This window comes from Vanellus vanellus (assembly GCF_965231255.1).
Source record: "Vanellus vanellus genome assembly, chromosome: 5".
NCBI classification, from domain to species: domain Eukaryota; kingdom Metazoa; phylum Chordata; class Aves; order Charadriiformes; family Charadriidae; genus Vanellus; species Vanellus vanellus.
The window spans coordinates 70,698,691-70,717,644 of NC_138910.1; the positions used below are offsets into that span (position 1 = coordinate 70,698,691).

An 18,954-nucleotide genomic window follows, 5' to 3' on the forward strand; every position below is an offset into this window, starting at 1 on the left:
GCCCGAGCCGTCAAAAAACTTCACTCCAGCAAACGTTTCGAGAGACAGAGGTGCTCGAGCAAGGGAGGATCCCGCAGCTCCCGGTGGATAAAGTCCAGCAAGGAAGCAGGAGTTTGCTGGAGTTTGCAGCCTCCCCCGTCGTCCCAGATACTGCTTCATCCCCACCACCCAAAGACCGCGTCATTCTCCCTGCTCCGTGCACAGTGGATTTAAGGAGCTGTAAGCATATTCAGCGACTTAATTACCTCAGACCAGATTTTCTTCTCAATTACACTCAAGTAAATCTGAAGTGATTCCATTCAAGTGGATGGTGTTAGTCCACCCTCGTAAAAAATAAAATCAGATGAAATATCGCCCAGGCATTTTAGCAAATCTCCGCACCTCTGCCGGTAACACTGCAGCGATCATGGGAGGTTTTTGGGACCGGCAGACGCAGTGATGGGGAGCTGTGTTTAAAACAACTTGGATGGTCCGGCGGGGATGGGGACTGTTTCCTTCTGATTGTCTGATTAACATTTTAAAGCCATGTTGATAATAACCAGGGGTAGCGTGACAGTTCAGCAACTTCATTCGAGGGAAACACTTAATCATATTTATTATGTAAACACAGCTTGCCATGCCCCCATTAAATTATTAATAGTACCATTAACATATTTACATATAAATCTTATAGCAATTGATGGAAATGGCTCCAAGAACCTTGCGTTAGCTCCCTTTTTATAATGGATTCTCTCTTGCAAATACCCATTTATTAAAGAGACAAAATATTAATTTTTTGTTAAACGTTCATGTCAAAAATGTCACCTTTGCAGTTTTGCAAATTGCCATTTATGCAAAACCTACTGACTTGGTATTTTCCTGTCTTAAAAAATTGTCTGTTTAAAAATATTGCTTCAGTAGGAGCAATTAAGGAGAATAAGAGTAAAGATGTTTCGGTGATGTGGTTTTTTGCATTTTCATTAATAATCAAGTTGATAAGCTGAACGACACAAGTACTGGAGGGGTTGTTCCAACACATCACCCCCGGAGGTACCCTAAAATGGCCCCAGTCCTGCTGCCTGGGGGTTAACCTCTGATCAAACCATACACAGTTGCTATGTATTTGCCAAAGCTATTTGCTGATACTGGGACCTGAGTTAAATTACTGCGGGCTGGAGTCGTGCCCAGATGTCCCAGTTAGAGCTGATCGCTCTGATGGGATGCCATCCCCCAGTTACACATGGGGGATGCTGGACCAGACTCCCAGGGAGATGCTGCTGTCCCAGGGAGTCCCCGGGACAGAAGGCGGAGGATAAGGCAGAAGGGATGTGGTTTGCACAGACAGTGGTTGGAGGTGCTGGACACCAAGGGCCCAGCGATTCCCCTCTTTTTTTTCTGTATTTCCTATGAAAAGGAGCGAGGTCTCCTTTCAAAACAGGAGCGGGAAAGTGAGGGAAATAGGTGGCATAGTGGGAGCATGGGGGGAAGAGATTAAGGAGGGTAAGGGGTACGAAGGCAGGATTTGCCAGACAGGATAAAGAGAAGGGGATGGAGGGTAGGTTAGTCCTCCTCCTACTCTTTCTCCTCCAAATTCTGCATCTTTCCTAACCAGCCCAGCCCTGACTAATAATCCTAATTAGGCTGTATACTGTAATTCCTTAATGCCTTCCAGGTAGCGGTATCCCCAGGTGATTAATTCTCAGGATTGCCAATTTTCACAAGTTTATCATAAGACTCTCAGGATTATTTTTTTTCCTCCTTAGAGTTTCAGCCCCTGCAATCAAGTGGTGATATAAGAATCTCAGTTTTCCTTTAAATAAATAGCAAAGGCATGCTACGATCCCTGCGGTCAGGGCGGCAAGCTTGAATATGTGCCGTGAGCAGGGTCCTTAAAGTCTAGAGACCAGAAGGCAGAGAAGAAGATGATCACAGGGTTGTGGAGTTGTAGGATAATTTAGGTTGAAAGGGAGGTCATCGTACACTTAATTTCTGATGCGTCTCATACTTAAATGGCAGTTTTCATTAGCGTTTGTAGTAATAAAATTAATAAAATGTAGCTCATAGTTTCGTGTGAACTATATATACTATACATCTCCATATCGTGAAGTATAAATCTCTGCTGAGAACCTGGCTGCCCCTTGCCCCTCCGGCACACCCGGCTGGGATGGCAGACATCCCACGCCGGCAGCTTTGAGCCCAGCAGAGGGGAGGAAAACCAGTTTGCTAGGAAGGAGTCGTAAATGCCTGAACTGGGACCCGCTGAGGACCCAGCACAGGGCTCCCATCCCGGCTCCGCTGGGGACGCACGACCTCGGCGAGTTGTGTCTCCTCCACACCTCCCTTCTTCCCACCCGAATATGGGGGTGAATAAGGCACTTTCCTTCCTGGAGAAGTATTTAAGAATTAGACCTCATTATGGTAATGCAGAAGCTGGGGAAAGACGGAGGAGGCATTACACAGGATTTTTTTCCCTTTCTCAATTAAATGAATGTTCTCCTAAGCTGTCATGCCCAGCCCTCGTGTGTGCTGTTACAATTGTCTCTAAAAACTCTGTCTGATTTTTCAAGCAATTTCTCACGAAACAGGCACTTTCAGAAAAATCATAAGAAAGCAATCGTTTCAGATTGGTCATTTGGGACTCAAATTACTAATCTAATACATTTTTTATTGAGGGTTCCTGAAAGGTGCCATAAAACACAGTCTGTGAAGCTGCCCAAACTTGCCAGCCTCCCAGTTTGACAAATCGAACCCAACAATCCACTTTGCAGCTCAGGTTTAGGGCTCGCGAAGCCGCCAACGAAATAGCAGCGTTTATATTTCTCCGTCAATAGTGCCTATCTGGTCAGATTTTTAAATTCCCTGGGGTGTTTTGTTGATTTTTTTTTTTTTGCCTGTCCCAGATTTTTGTGTCCGTGTCCAAGCTGCAGTGCTGCTATTGGGAATGTTGGTGGGTGGGTTGACCTGGAATCTGCTGCTGAGCATCAACTCTGGCACTGCAGGGAGGAGAGAAGTCGGGTCAGGCAAGGAGAAGACTGGGCGCCAGAGACAGAGTTTTTCATTATTTAAAATATTTCTATTATTTTTATCATTTATATTCTTTTAGTATTTTGTTGTATTATTTATTATGTTATTTATGTTTTCCTTGAGGCTGCGCTTAGGTGGGCCCCTATAGTGGCACAGCACCGCACACAGTCCCTGTCCTGTTGAGTTTGGGGGCCGAACAGAGAAGGGAGCCAAAATATGGGCAAGACTTTTTTTTCTAGAAATGAGGGCTCAAAGCATGGGAAAATGAGTGAGATGGAACAGACGGTCTCTGGTGCCGAGTGCCTCTGTTGTGTCATGGCCACAAGAGCATAGTCCCCTCATTGCAGCAGTGTTTTGGGAAATAGGGATAGTGCTGACCCGCTTCCCAGTGGTCACTCACAGTTATGAAGCATCAGCCTCCCGACACAGGAGGCAGTAATCAAATACATGTTAATTATTTTGGCAGATGCTGAGGGCCGGCTGAGTGCTGCCTTGAGGTAGGACCAAAAAAACAGCGCCTGTCTGATCAGGTTTAATAAAATCCAAAACAAAACTCTGTGGGTTGACAGCCACCTCCCTTCCGATGCCGGAGAGGCAGCACCCAGCGAGGAAAATCAAGCAGCACGAGGCAAATACCAGCCCAGCTTCCCAAGAGCCCAACCAAAATTGCTCTTCCCCTATAACGTCTGGTGGCGATTTTTCTTCCGCTGGTTGGGAGCAAGGCAGAAATGTGTTTTTGGGGAGGATTTTCTAGCAGTGCCTGCTTCTTGGTCCGGCCGGCGCAGGAGTGTGGAAGGGAGAGGGAAGGAGCGGGACAGCCAGAGAGAGACACGGAAAGCTGCTGGGCATCGGGCAGAGATGGGGATGGAGAGCTTGGGAAGAGAAGGGGTACCTCTGCCTGCGGCTCAGCACCCTCCACGTGCCTCGCAGAGCGGGGACAGGGTCGGTGCAGCACCAGTGCTCTTGGCTCGGTCCTGGCATCTTGTTTTGAATCTCACCCTCTGAGAGGAGCCGTGTGAGCCGGTCCAATGTGCCACAGACACTGTGCGGGCCGGGAGAGGGGCACTGCAGCCACCACTGCAGCCGGTCTGCTCCTCACCTTGCAGCCCCCGGTACCCTCTGGCTCTGCTGCTCCCTCGGTGCTGAGATGGTCGGCTGTGTGCTGACACACTCCCCTCTAACGCCTCCGTGGGCGCCTGTTACTATTTATTGGGTTAGTGTGTAGTTTTCTGCTGCTGTTATAGTTTTACTATGGGGATAATGCACAGTGTGTAGTCAAAAAGTAGAGCTGGAGTCGCTTTCAAGCCAAACGTGGCCGTTTTGGATATCAGCTGGGACTGCATTGCAGGCGGGAGCCATTCTCAGCTGATTCTGCCCATGGTGGTCACCCACAGGTGATGGGGATGGGCTGGCAGCCCCTCCAGCCCATCCTCTGGTCCTCAGTTTGACACCAGGGTCCTGCCCTCGCCCAGGCAGGGAGGGGTGCACAGCTTCCTACACAGCCATGGCCCTACAAACAGACCGGAGTTTATTATTGTGCTGTTTCTTTATAAAAAAAAATATATCCATTTATTAAAATTAATAAGCGATGTGACATTTCAAAGAACACTTCCAAGCCAAACTCCCAAGCTGAAGCAGATTCAAAGGGGGCGATTTATAAATCAAGCAAAAAGGAAGGTGAAGCCAGAGCCACCCTTTAATCTTGGCTGCGGCTGCACCGTCAGCAGCTCCCGCCTGTGCTGCCCAGGATGGGGGTGATGGTGCCAGTCCATCCCAGCTCTGCCAGCACCGTGGCCCGCATGGCTGCTCCCCTTGCAGGGGGCTCCGGTATTTTTATTCCAGATGGGAAAAACTACATGCAGATGGTGTGCTCCCAATGGGCGTTTCCTTTTGCCCTGCTCAACCTTGTTTTAGGCACATGAGAGCAGCAAGATGCCCACGTGTTTCCATCAGAGGGGCTGCGTGGTCCATGGGGATGCGTTTCCCGAGCTCGACCCTGCCTTTTCCTGGCACGTCTGCAGGTTAGACCGCGCAGAGCAGGTCCATTCCCATCCCCCCCCCCCCCCCCCCCCAAAAAAAAAAACCTGCATGCCCCAGCCTGCTTTGCCTCTGTCCCCACCAGGTAGGGAAGCCACCAGCACTGGTCCCTCACAGAGGGATGGAGAGGTGTCAGGCCACTGTCTCAGCACGAGCTCCTTGCACAGAAACACGTGTGACATCCCTCCTGGCTCCACTGAGCTGCAGGTGTGGCTCTGCCAACCCCCTGATCCTTCTTTCATCTCCCTCCAAGCCCCTCGATGGCTTCGCAGAGTGCGTGTGCTCCGTCTCCTCTTTGCTCTCATGATTCACGCCTCTCCCCTGCCGGGGCCGTTCCCCTGCCCCGCTGCGTGCCATGGCCGCCTGCCACGGCGCAGCCTCCCTGGGACGGTGTCTGATGAGCTGTTTGCTTTAGCCGGAGGGAAGAGCCGGCCACGGGGCGGGAGCAGCGGGCGGCCGTGACGGCACGTCTCCCGGCCCGCCGCTCGGCAGACTTGGATGCCGAGAGGCGTGGAGGTGCCAAGTGCTGATCTGGCTTTCACGCCGTCGAAGTCCATGAAGTCGCTTTGGATTTACACCCGTGGAAGTGGGGTGGGAACTTGGCCCGAGGTCTCGGTGCTGTCGTAAAGCTGAAGGAGCCTTCGGACCCACCACCAGGCCTTTAATTGGGGTGGGGGATGCGGTGGAGGAGAGGAGGGGTGAGGCCCTGGGCAAGGGGAAGGCAGCCCTGCTCTTCTTGGCCTCCTGTGGCCTACAGCGACTGTGGCCATGGTGGGAGGGAACAGCAAGGGTCTGGGAAGGTCAGGACTCAGAAAGAGGGAGAAACCAGGACTTTCACTCCCTTCCCCACGCTCCTCCGCATCCCCTCCGCCTAGCAAAGGCACATCCCCTTGTGCATCAGCTGAGGAACCCCAGGGCATGGGCACGAGGTTGTCCCTGTCCCCAGAAGCGGTGCCCGTGCAGGTCAAGGCTGTGCGTGAAACGCCAGATCCCGGCAGCAGATGAAGAGGCTGAAGCGTCAGGATGTGTCCCACCTGCTGCTGAGCATCCCTCTCTGGGGAGGGGAGGCTTTCAGGGCAGATTTCACCTTGTGCGAAGGGGTCAGCGAAAGACTCGCGTGCCACTTAAATCCCACTTAAGCACTCTGCACTGGGGTGAAATTAACTCTCTCCGCAGAATAAGCCATCAAGAAAAACTGATCTAAAAATCTACGCTGGGCCGCAGCCGAGCCACACTTCTATTAGCAAGTAAAAAAATATTTCCCGTCCTCAGAGTTAAATGAGCCAATAGTTCAATCACGGAGCGAAAAGCAGCAATAGAGACGGGGATGCTGAGTGCCTCAGGTATTGGCAATCTATGCGAGGAATCACAATAAGCAGGACTCGTCTGTTTTCTCTGTGTTTAGCAGCAGTGTTATTCAACAACCTATTTGCAAATGCCATCTTCCAAAGTCCTTTTTCTCCCCCCTCGTTAAAGTTGCAGCGATAATAGGGCGATTACAGTGCAATAAGCTAAACGCAATCCATTAGTGGCATCACGGCCGTTTTTAGATCTTAAAAAAAAAAAATCAAAGCTGTTTAAGTTTTCTTATTATGCACATTAAAGGCAGGCAGCAGGGTCTGATCAAAGACAACACCACCCCCGCGCTCCCCCTGCCCGCCTCCTGTCCCCCCGTCTTGTCCCCCCTCTATTCATTAGTGGTCACAGCTGTGCAGTCGGCCAATTACTTGGGAATAATAAGTACATTTTGCAGTAAATTAAATATTAATTAGCCCTTGGCAGGTTGTTTTGGGGTGGTTTTTTTTTTTTCTTATTTCCCTCCCTCCACCTGAAAACGGTGGAAGGGATGTGACACTGTCATCGCCTGTGCTGGCATGTGGGTGACAGCGGGGGTATCTCCCCTCTGGCCCTGTGCTTGGTCTCCTCTGCAGTGGTTTGCAGAGAGGTCTTTCCTCCTCTTCCTAGAGGGTTTGCTGATGCTGGGCCAGGATTTGTAAACCCCTACCCAGCTTTGCCGTTATCTTCTTCTCCCAACCCATCCCATCTCTGCCTGCGTTCACCTCCTGCGCTCCACTTGGGCACCAAGCTCTCCAGGGCAGGACATCACCCCTGACTGCCAGTGACATGCCTGTGAGAAGGGTCTGGAGGCAGCAAATAAATCCGTGTGGGGTTTCCCTGGCCATGGGGAAGGTCCGCTCCATGGGGTGTGAGGGCAGCTTGGCTGGTGCAACCCCCTCCCCAGCAGCGCTGGGGGGAGAGATGCTGCCTGGTCCCCTGGACGCGCCTGCGAGACCTCGTCCTGCCCTGCTCCTGCACAGCAGGACCCCAACCCAAACAGTGCATGTTGTGCCAGGGGACGAGGAAGAGGAGTAGCGATGTGCTGAAGGGACTGGCTGAAGAGCAGCTGTCATACAGCCCGGCGTCACCCCTAGCCAAAGCAAGTTGTCCCTTTTCTGGTTCAGTGGCAGGCCCCAGGCAGGGAGGGTGACCCTTTGATCCCCTGGCCAGGGACTCGGGGACAGCGCCTGTTCCTGTGGAAGTCAGACCCCCCTGAACAAGTGTGGACCCTGGGGGAAAAGCCCTGAAGGCTGTGGTCAGGTGGAGCCCAGACCAGATCCCAAGCGTGGATCTGCTGAGAAGAATGGTTCCTTAAGCTGAGCCAGGTGAGCTCATTTTGATGTCAACATGTCAGTGTACACTAAGGTTTAAAGAATGAATGCAGTGGAAAGGAAAAGTGGCTGAAAAAAGCAGTGAACCTCTGCGTAGGAGGGATGAGAGCCTGACGTGGAGGGAAGATCTGTCCTTGCTCTGGAGCTCCCCAGGAGCACTGCAGAGGATGGCACAGGAGCCCCTGGAAGCCCTCAGCAGTCAAGACAGGAGGGGAAGATGCTCTGGTCGCTCACCCGCTCCTTGCTGGCTAATTCTGGCTGGAGCCGCTGTCCCTGTCACCTGGGCTGTGCCTCCCTGAAGTGCAGCATCACTTTTACTCCCTATGGCCAGGCAGGAACCTGGAAACAAGGAGACGGGGTCTCAGCATCCCACTCACCACCCATCGTTCCTCCCTGTCACCGACGTCAGTGTGAGCAAAGGAGAGAGCTTTCTGTGCTCTCTGTTCTTACCAACCCCTTATCAAGAGTTTCTGGGGCAGGAAGGAGCTGTATTAGCAAAGCTGGAGTAATCTGTGCCTGTCAGCAGATCCCAAGGTAAAACTTGTCGGGCTCTTGGATTTACACTTTACTAGCAGCTCTGCGGGCTGCCTTGTGATGCGCCGTGCACCAGTTCGCCCCTTGGTGCTCTTGAATGCAATTAAGTTGTTGGGTTGTTGTGTGTTTTTTTTTCAATGTAGTTTGACAATATGCAGGTTGGGTTTGTATTTTATTTACAGCTTTTACTTGGGGACCAATAAAACCCCAGCTGGCTAATGTGAGATCTAAAACTTGCATCTCACTCTTTGCCTTGGATATCTTTTCTATGGTAAACTATTTATTTGCGTTTCATCTTGTACAAGCTCCTCTTTCCATGCTGAGAAGCCGAGAGCTCCAGGGGCTCTTTGAAGACTATTTGCTATAGGATAGCGACTGGAATTCTCTTTAAACATCCGCGCCTGCTTTGTCCTACAACTGGCCTCTTGGTGTCAACACGCAGTTTTGTGCGAGTTTCCTGTGCAGAGCTAACATTTGCACACTCCCCTGGCAATTGCGCTTCCAGATCCCTCTTGTTCGAGCATATCCCATCGTTTATTCTCGCAAGCACGAGCAGCAGTTACTCCACGTGCCAAATTAAAGGCGGCATCAAGGCCTCTTCAAAAAGGAAGATTTAACCGGGTTATGAATTACCACTGCGCTGCTCGGGTAGGAGGAACGTGCTGTGTGACCTGTGTGGCCAGCCAAAGCGGTCCATGTTTGGATTCCAAGTGCATGGTCCCCCTATCTCTGAGCCTTCAGGTTCTCAGCGCACAGTTAAAATGCCACAAACTCTTCTTGGAAAGGGTTACTCGACAGCAGGACGAGGCGCACGCGTGCAAAATCCCAGCGCATTTCAATGTCGGGCAGTCAGACATCTCCACCTATGAGCATCCCCTGGATGCTGACCCTGGCATGCCGGCGGAGCACATGCGAAGGGTGAGGTGGCATCAGGCTAGCGACACAAATCACGCTAAAAATGCCAAATAGCTGCGTTTACATGCATTCGCAACCCCAGGGTCGTGCTCTTGCCATAAAAAGGAAGATGAACCCCGGCGAGATGGGAGCAATGTTCCCAAGGATGCCTCTGGGAGGGAAAGATCAAGAACCGATGCTCGTAATGGCCTCGGCTGCTAAAACAGTCAAAATAATAATGGGGTGGGGAGGACGCTGGAGAGGCTAGATGCGGTCAGGGGAGCCGCTTGATGGGTGCCCGTCGTGTGCTGGTGTGTCCGCCCAGTGACACCCCGATGCGCCCATTCTCCCTGGCATGCCGCAGGCCTTCGGTGCGCGTATCCCAACATCCAGCCCCCTTTTAAATCCCAGCGGAGACTTCTGTTATGTGGGTGGAAACGGCCAGGACAAGCTCTAGGAAGACACAGAAGGGAAAATATTTTCTTTCTCTCTGGCGTTATTTTTTCACTCCCTCTGTTTTCCTTTCTACCCTTCCTTTGCCATCTCGTGGCTCTCTAAATTCACGGGAGCTCTTCCTCAAGGTGAAATGAAGGCTCCGGGCTGCGTTTGGTGGTGCAGGCGGGGGGGGGGACGGGACACACGAGGGTCAGGGAGGGTTAAGCAGGGAGGGGGCAGTGCAACAAGGCGGCCTGATCTAGTGATTAAACAAAGGGATTCAGCCAACATGTGTAAAATTAAGTGATCAAGAGTTGATTACAGAGTGCATTGATTGTGTACTGATGGATTAAACAGAGTCGTGCTCGGGATGCGATTTTCCGAGCCGGGCACGGAGAGCGCAGGCAATCGACGTGTTGGCCAGAAGGACCCGCTTCTCCCAAACCCCGGCTTTTATACATTCTCCGGATAAATCTGCAGAGAGGCCCGTGGAATTATAATCGATTATCCATTTCTCAAAGTCACTTAAGGGCCCTGAGCTACAAGCTAAAGTGCCGGTGCTGCGAAGAGGCATTGGGTATGCGCCGGCATGTGCAGGTGCTGGCGCGAGGGGAAAATGTGGCAATGACCCTGCGTGCTGCAAGCTGATGAATCTATTTTCTTGTAGGAAATAGTTTTGACAGTTCAATATCTGTGTTTTCGATATGTGCCCCACACACCCCCAAGGGAGGAGAGGAGAGGAGCCGGAAAGGGGGGGGAGGGAGTGGGTGGGAGGCAGGGAAAGACTCTACCCCCTCACCCCTTCGAATTATAGACGGATCAGTATATCACCAACTTAACAGGCTGCCCTCCAAGTCAAGGGCATGGAGACGCGCAGCTGCCTGCGAGCATCTGCTGTGGGGACAGGATGGGGCTGGAGCCCCTCTCGGGGCACCGTGCTGGGCTGCGGAGGGGACCCACTGCAAGCCCCCTGCCCGCTGGCAGCGGGGTGGTCCCCAGGCTCTTGCTTCCCTGCCAGCGGTGAAGGCAGAGACCCATTTCCAGGCTGATCCTGTCTCTTGGGAGGTGGCCAGACCCTTCGCTGAGGACCCACAGGAGTGGGAGGACGGGGAGTGCGAGCGCTGAGCAGCTGCAGTCTGGTGTAGGATCGTCCTGCGGGTTTTGCGGGGAGCTGGGATGTGCGGCGGAAGGAGAAGGCTGGGAAGGAGAAGCCCTTCCAGTGCTCCCGCAGCCCCTGTGCAGGGCTGTCACTCCCGTTCATGACTGCATCCCGGTTTCTGGTGGGGATGGAGCAATCAGGGCATGGCACAGACCCCAAAAGTGCCTGGGACATCGGACTCCAGCTGCCTTACGGGCTCCCAGCCACACACAGGGATGTTCCTGTGAAACTCCCACCTTCTCTAGTTCCCACTGCCGTTACTTTTTGGCAGCTAAAGAAGGTATTTTGCTCCAGGTCTTTCCATCGCAAGAACTGATGCAGAGCATGGATAATCAAGGCACGCGTTGGCGATGCAGCCATGCAGCTCCTCCTCTCCGCCCTCTCCCACTGGGCCAGCAGGAACCCCAGTTTGGGGGACTGGTTCCACAAGGGACAAGAAGTAACCCTTGGAACACCAAAGAGGGGCAGAGGCCAGGCCTGTTGGTGGACCCAGCTGCCACCCCTGGGGGCACAAGCCCGGGCACGCCAGGTGGCCAAGGAAGAGGAGAAGGGATGGTGAGGAGGCAGAGCCATTCCCTGCACTCGGTCCAGCCATGGCTGCACAGACGGTGCAAGGCAACGAGAGAGGCCTGGGGTCTGCTGCCTGGCTGCTGGGGAGTGTGCTGGGTCCCAGTGCCTCGTTTCACAAGCCTCGCTGTGGAAGGACTGGCTGTGGGCCACAACGTTTGCAGAATTGTATGCATGGTCCCTGGGTCCCACTGGCTCTGGGTGGTTTGTCCACAGCCCAGCCAGTCTTGGCTGCATGGCGTGACAAAATCCATGGGACTCAGGGGTGTGGGGGGAAGGAGGTACATCACACTCCAGGAGGTCCCACAGGCTGGAGGGACAGAGCTGTAGGATGTCCCCAGGAGCATTTCTGCCGTGCCATGTTTGCTGAAGCCAGGGACCCCACTGATGTCGGGGAGACCCAGCTGCTCCCCAGGACTTGTGTGTTTTGGAGAGGAGGCAGTGGGTTGGAGGAGGTTCCAGTTTTGCTGCCAAGGCAGAGGATGGGTGGCAGCAGGAAGGTCTAGCTTTGTGCTCCTGAGCTTGCCGAGACTCATACCGGCACCCATCAGAGAAGCTGGACCAGAGAAGGGATCATCTGTCTCTGTCCCTGGTTCCAGCTGTCCCTCTTTGGTCCATCTCCGGGTAGCGGCCGGGCACCGATGTGCTTCCTCAGGGGAAGGCAACATGGGCAGCCTGCCCGGTCGGGAGCCACAAGGGAGGAGAGCAGGGACGGAGGCAGTGCAGCCCCTTGGCTTACTCTCGGCGTTCCTCTGTTTTTCTCTTGTGAAGCCCAGGGAGGTGTTTCTGCTCCTCTCTGTGGAGCTGCGCTGAGTCCGGGAGCAGTGCCGTGGGGAGACGGGGCCGCAGCCCGTCCCAGCCCTCCTCTTCCCCTATCCCTTCCAGGTCCCTGTCACACTCCCCCTTTCCAGCTCTCCCGGCGGCCCGCGTCCCTCTCATCGAGGATTCATTGTCTTGTCAGCCTCTAGTTAGCCGGCATGCGTGCGAATCATAAATTACCCCACCCGGGCCTCTGCTATGCTTCAGCACAGACAAAAAAATTGCACTCCATCACCGTGTCTCCCGGCTTTTAGTGGTATTGATCAATGCTGCTCCCTTCCCGCCCCCCCCCCTTTTCATTTTAACCGAGCCGGTTAAGTGCAGTATCTTATTTTGTGCTGGGACAAATGAAAAGAATATTAGCAAGGGCTGAAATATATCTCTTTTTTATCTCTCTGCTACTTTTTTATTGAATCTTTCTGAGTAGGTGGCTTTCCGCAGGATGACAGCCTCATGACAGGCTCCTCATTAGAGCCGAGACAGTAATTGTGATGCATTTCCCTGCGCGGCCTTTTCACTTCTCCCCCCCCTCCTGCCTTTCCTCCTCTCTCCTTTTCCCCTGATTTGTAAAGTGATTGGATGTACAGACTCACTCAGTTTCTTAAATTATTGCCCAGCTCAATCCATCTTCCTCTGCCCCGCGCCGGGCAGCCATGATCTCCGTAGATGGAGAGCCGGAGCCGGGATCGTGAGCGGTGGGGTTGGATGCTCAGAGGGGCTCCTCGCCTTTCCCGGCTGCTGGGTTGCCAGCTCCCACGAGAAACATGGTGCCGGACCCGACGGGACGTGTAACAGCTTTTGGAGAGCCCAGGGTGCTGCTTGAACACGCATTTTTACTGAGCAACCCATGGGATCACCCGGGACTGGATCCCCAGCTGGCATTTGGCAGCAGCACTGCGCCAGTTTACACCAGTCCCCTCCAGTATCCAGCTTGCCTGGAGAAAGAGCTACAAGAGCAACTCTTTTCTTTGGAAGGATATCAATATTTTAGCAGGATTTTCTGCCTTGGATCCCCCCCATAGTTTTAGCCTCAGGAGAAGTGGGTATATTTGCTCAGCTGCTTGGCAGCCCGGGCACCCTACCAGGGAGCAGTGCTGGGGATCGGGCCCTTGGCGGGGATGCAGGGGGCTGAGTTCAGCTCTCCTCCGCGCCCCAATTTGGTCATGAGGTTGTAGAGGTCCCTTGGTCTGTCTGTGCCTCTCTTACCCCAGCTGTATACACCCGGCTGTCGGCCATCCCTGCGCTCCTCTCTGTTGGGTTCAAGGCAGGAGTGGTCCCATGCTGTGTCCAGCACAATCTGAGTCCAGCTTCTGCCGGTGCCCTGCAGGAACTTTGCACTTTGATGCAGGACTGGAGAAGAAGTGGGTCCTCAAAAGCCTCTTCTTACATGAAAAATCACTTTTCCAGGCTCCTGCTCCTTTCCTGCATGCGCAGAACTCCAAAACGTACATGCTCCAGGTCAGGGCAGGTGTGGCGCAGGGTGATTCCTCGGTGATCTGGATGCGCTCGCTGCACTGTGGGATGTTTGCAGATTTAGGTCGTGCTGTGGATGCGGTTACGGCCGGATGCTGAACCAAGATGCAGCATCCGAACCTGGTGTCACCTCGCTGCCCGTTGCCATCGGCAGCGTCTGGCTCTTGACCACCCTGTGCAGAGCCAGTGCAGGAGAGGACGGATCCAGAGCACCCAGTCCCATGCAGCAACCTGAGATCTGCATCCCACACAGCCGAGGTCTGCATCCTGCACGGCCAGGCAGGAGCCTGAGGGAGAGGAAGGGCCTGCTGGAAGGAGCAGGACATTCCCTGACCTTGAGCCATGCCCCTGTGCAGGTTTTTGGGGGCCACTTACTTTTTGGCCCCAGTGAAAACCAAACAGGATCCAAAGCGGCACCCAACAGGCAGGTTGCAGCCCCATGGGGATGGCACTGGGAGCACACCAGTAAATAACACAGAGATGGGAGAGCGATAAACAATGTTATTCAGGCTCCCGCACTTTATTACCAAATACTTTTTGCTTCTGCTGCTATTCTGGGGTGCTTTGCATTGACACATGAACCATCTCTGCCTTCCTCCCCCTGCTGTTGTCATCCTCCCCCGGCTGCAGCACAGCCCTTTGGCTGCCACTTACTGTCAGGGCTCTGTGAACCTCATCGGCGGCGGCACGGGCTCGCCGGGAGAAGAGCGAGCGTTTGGCTATTTCCAAGCTAATATGGGGCTTTCTTTGAATTATTGTTTTTTGAGCTGGAAGGAAAGGAGGCTTGTCACACGAGATATCTGCTATCAGTACACAAATAACAGCAAGCCCATCATCGAATGGAAAATAATCGCCGCGGAAACCGAGTTGCGGGGGAGCCGGGAGGGATTATTACAGGCGCTGGCAGTGGCGATGCTGTCAAGGAGCCTGTGTCAGCACTTCCATTACCACCCACCTGGTTTCAGTGCGGCCCCCGAAGCGGCGCGCGGAGCTGCATGGCCCCAGCGTGGGGTCATTTCTATTCAGAAGAGTTTCAGATCAACTGGCTTTGATTGGGTTTAAATGATGGAGTGTTTAAGAGGGAGAGAGAGGAAATAGGAGGGCGAGGTGGAGGGAGGCATCTGGGAGGAGGGGGAGTTTGGTACTCAGACAAGTGGAAAACAGTTTGAGATAGGAGAAATCGAGAGCTGGGAGAGAAGAGCTGGCCCTCCTGAGGGCAAATTTCAGATGGCCACGAGGAAGGATGGGGTGGGGAGAAGGTGCCCCAGAATCTGGGCAGATGCCCCGGGGTCTGTCCAGTGAAGGGCTGTTAGGAAAAAGTGAGCGCATCCCCAGCAGGGAAGCTGCTCCCATCAGTGTCCCCTACCCACTGCCACCGCCTGTGCCACCCGTGGTGGCAGTGCCTGGGAGGCGCCTGGCTGTGCAGTAAGCCATCAGCGGAGCTGAGCAATTGAATTATAAACAATTTATTCCATTCATTTGGCAACGTGCTGAGCTCCTGGGCAGAGTGAGCCCTTACGCCTTGTAACTTCACTCATTCAGAGTGACTTGGGAGCATCATCTACTCTGTGCTGCGTAGTGACGAGGGGCTGTATACATCACATGCTGTCATGGCTGTTGGCGAGTTGGGTCCCTTTTTCCACACTTAAATACTCTCCAAAGCCGCATTCCCCATTCTGCATGTGAGGGAAAGGCTCTCCCTGCCGAGCTACCCAGGACTGGCCTGGAAACGCCTCGTGATGCTGTCAGCTCCTCCATCCCAGGGCACAGATGCAGGGTGGGAGCAGGGATGGCTTCATGCCTTCTCGCCTGTTCAGTGCCACACTTGCATCCCCGGTACCTGAGCCCAGCTCCCAGCCTGGAGCCCGGGCCCCATTAGCAGTCACGTTGCGGTGAATCACGCCTGACTTGGCGGACCCAGGAGAATTATGTCGGATCGGTATTGGTGTAACTGAAGGCAGGATCTGGCCCTCGATCCCCAGCAGGACCAGGAGGGTTCGGTTCGGTCCCTACCTGGGCTGAGATCCATTTGCAGACGCCCTCCGACGGGGCCTGTGGACAAATTCCTCCACGCAGGGGTGCGTCTGCGCATCGAGCCCTCTGCTTTCAGAGCAGGAAATATTCGGTTTCAACACTTGGAGTTAAACATTTCCGCGGAGCCCAGGAGACCGTGCAAACAGCGGGAGCACCAAGGCTCTGCCTTTTCATCTCTCTGGCACTGGCGAGCGGGGGGTCAGCAGCGGGGGAAGCACGGCAGAGCCGAGGAGGGTAAACACTGGAGCTGAGCCTACTGAGTAAGCAGAGAGCGGAGGGGAGAGAGAGAGGGGCAAAGAAAACAAAAACACAGCTGCCAAAAAACAAAAGCCTGAAAAGAGCCATTCAGGGTCTCCCAGGAGCAGGTTTGGCACAGGGCAGGGAGGGAAGAGAGGGGAGCACTCGCTGCTGGGGCAGGAGTGGGTCCAGCTCGCTTGGGGATATGGACCCTTCGTTTTGCCCTGGGCACATCAATGCCTTTCACTCCCTTGAGCGGGGTAAGCACCTACACCCCAGCACGGTCCAGCCGCACGCCCAGTGCAGCATCCTTTGCTTTTTCGTGGGTACCAGGATGTTCCTGCTCTGGAGAGGAGAGGCGGGATGTGCGCATCTCCCTCCACCTTTGCATTCACAACCCAAACCTGAGGACTCGCAATGCCTGTCCTCTCCCTCCCCACAACCCACCATCCCACACCACGGAGCTGGGTACCGCTGCCCGGTGTTACACACCACAGCATGGGCTTGTGCCCGGCTCGGGGGCATGCTGCGGATGCGGATGCTGCTGATTTGGGGAGACGCATCCCACCGGCAGCCTCTGTGGCAGTGCAGGCATGCAGCGGGTTTCGCAGACCTGGGGAGGCTTGCGTAGGTGTCCTGCTGGCATGGGAGATGATCCCTCCCTTCCGCCTGTCACTCGCACTTAGCCCTGCTCCTGCAAAAGCACGGTTGTCAGCCCCTTGGGCCAGGAGCCGGGGCTCCTTCTGTCTCCTGCTTTGCAATCTGTACGTCAGGGACTTGGCTGCATGTCTGGGTCCCTGTTCTCCTGCCCCTCTGGAAGCCCTTGCTTCAGTGCAAGCACCCACCTCCCTTACTCACTGGAGCAAGGGGATCTTCCCCGGCTGTCACAGGGATGCGGGGTGACAGCTGTCACATCCTTCCTTGGCACGAATTCGTCACCATATCGTTGTTGTAGCTGGTGGGTAAGGCCATTGCTGCTCATTTCTCCTGCTGGCCTGGGCTGGGGTTGGAAGTGGCCATGGAAGGCAGCAAGGCTCCTTCCCGTGGCCTGAGATCCCTCCTAGTTGCCCTGGCCATCGAAATCCAAAGTCACCTCTGCTTAGGGATATGAAGTCCATGGAAGAGCCCTGGAGAACCAAGCAGGGAGTGAGGACCCGGGCTCACAGGAGGTTAAAAAAGCCACCAGCCTGGTGCAACAGAGCTGGTCCCCAGGAGGGACCCCAGCTGCACCTCCCGGGCCAAGGCTGCCCATCCCAGCGCTGTGGTCCGGCATACTCCATCACCTCCACCAGCAAACAAACACCCCTGGGCTCCCCGGAGAGCAGGGACCCTGGGATGCAACCTCCGGTTCACCCTCCAGTGCTGCCGAGAGCATCCCTGCCCCACCAGCCTAAGATGTGGGTGGCAGGCAGAGGGGAGAATCGGGGCCCCCACGGCGGTGGCCTGGGCTGGGAGCAGGGATGCGGCACGGTAGGGCGGAGGGCAGCCTGTTTACCCATCCATCTGCACACCCCACAGCGGGGATCCAGCAGGATTTCCCGTCCGCTCAAAGGCTGCCTGTTTATTTTGGGAGGGAGACTCAGACGGCTCCATTGTTTTGCTGCTGCGAAGTTGGGGTTATAAATAGTAGGTGGTCGGGGACGCTCCTGGGCTATTTTGGGCCCCCGCTACACAAAAGTGGAAAAGCTCCAAGAGGAAGGTGGAATTACTGAAATGCCGACCTTTCCCGCAAGGGTCAGCGGGAGGTGGTTGTTTGGGTTCGGGTTGGGTTCTGGGCATTATTTAAACACAAGGGAAGGAGGAGAGAGGAAGATGGTCCCAGTTGGACAGGCTGCACGCTGTGTCCTCCCCAGCAGAAGGGTGGTGGGGATGAGGAGCCGAGGTGCCTGAGGTCTGCCGGGGCTCTGCCCGGGAGCCGTCAGGAGCGGCTCACATCTGGAGGAGAGACTGGCTGAGTTTTTCCTCCTAGTTCTGCAAATGGGAGAGTTCCCAGTGGCTGGAGAAGCTGGGGAGGGAGGGGATGCCCCATAGCTCTGGCCTGCTCCACCTTGTCCCTCGTGCCTTAGTTTCCCCCACCTGTTATACAGGGGCTAAAGAAAAGGGCAGGCAACGTCCCGGCGACAGCCCCGCTCCCTCCAGGCGCGTACGCTGTGTCCTGCGGGAAGGCAAGGATGAGCCAAGGTGACTCTCAAACTTATTTCACACCCTTCTTCTCGTTAAATGCCTGCGCCAGGCGGTTATACAGTGAGCAGCAGGGACCCAGTAAAGCCGCTCACACCTATGTTTTATACTTTGAGAAGGTCTATTCCTTTAATGGGGATTCATTTAACTGGGCTCTGCCATCGTTAGGAGCCATAAAATGGCACCTTTGGGCTCTTGATTGGAAGGCCACAGTGCACGCAGCCCCCCTCGTATCCAGCGCCGGCTGCTTTATTGTGCATTACTGCCTCTCACTCGGATTTAACCAATTTGATCCATGTCTAATACATAAATAAATAATCCAGCAGGAGGGTTCACGTTAGATGACAACAGGCGGCTATAAAGCATGTTTCTCCCCGCCGGAGCCATCTGAGCCGGGCTCCGCACGCCCTCTCATGAGCAGAGCTGCTAATACAGCTGGGAGAGGGGGGCCTGGAGACCCGCCGGCTTCTCCGTTTTATTGAAACTTCATTGTTTGCTTTAGAGTTTTATTTTATGTTAAATAGACGCTGTATATTCCTTACATAGGGGGCAATAAAGTTTCCGAGCTGGAGGAAATTGGCTTAGGAGCGGGGAGTGAACCAGGGAGATGTGGTTGGGCAGGGAAGCGGCGGGGAGGATTTGGGGTCAGGAGGGTTTGAGGCAGCTCCCTGCTTCCAAGGCAGACCCAGGGCTCAGCCCAGCTTGGGATCGGGGTCCGCAGGCACCCCCAGATCTCACACAGGGATGATGCAGCCCCAGAGGACTCGGGGTGAGGGCGGCTGTGGGGTCTGGAGGTGCGGGGAAGGTGAGGGGCCCCATCCCAGACCGGGGATGGGGTGAGCAATCCCCAGTGACTGCTGAGGCGTCCATGCCGAGCATCCAAGCATCCGAGCTGCTCCCTGCCATCCGCAG

The 18,954-nt window shown here is 54.5% G+C and overlaps 2 protein-coding genes across 3 annotated transcripts in view; both read left to right on the forward strand.

The window, feature by feature from the left end:
- RPS8 (ribosomal protein S8) overlaps positions 1–18,954 on the forward strand; it is a 530,873-nt gene that overhangs the window by 372,845 nt on the left and 139,074 nt on the right. The gene's annotated exons all lie outside the window — the stretch shown is intronic.
- RNF220 (ring finger protein 220) overlaps positions 1–18,954 on the forward strand; it is a 225,571-nt gene that overhangs the window by 118,531 nt on the left and 88,086 nt on the right. The gene's annotated exons all lie outside the window — the stretch shown is intronic.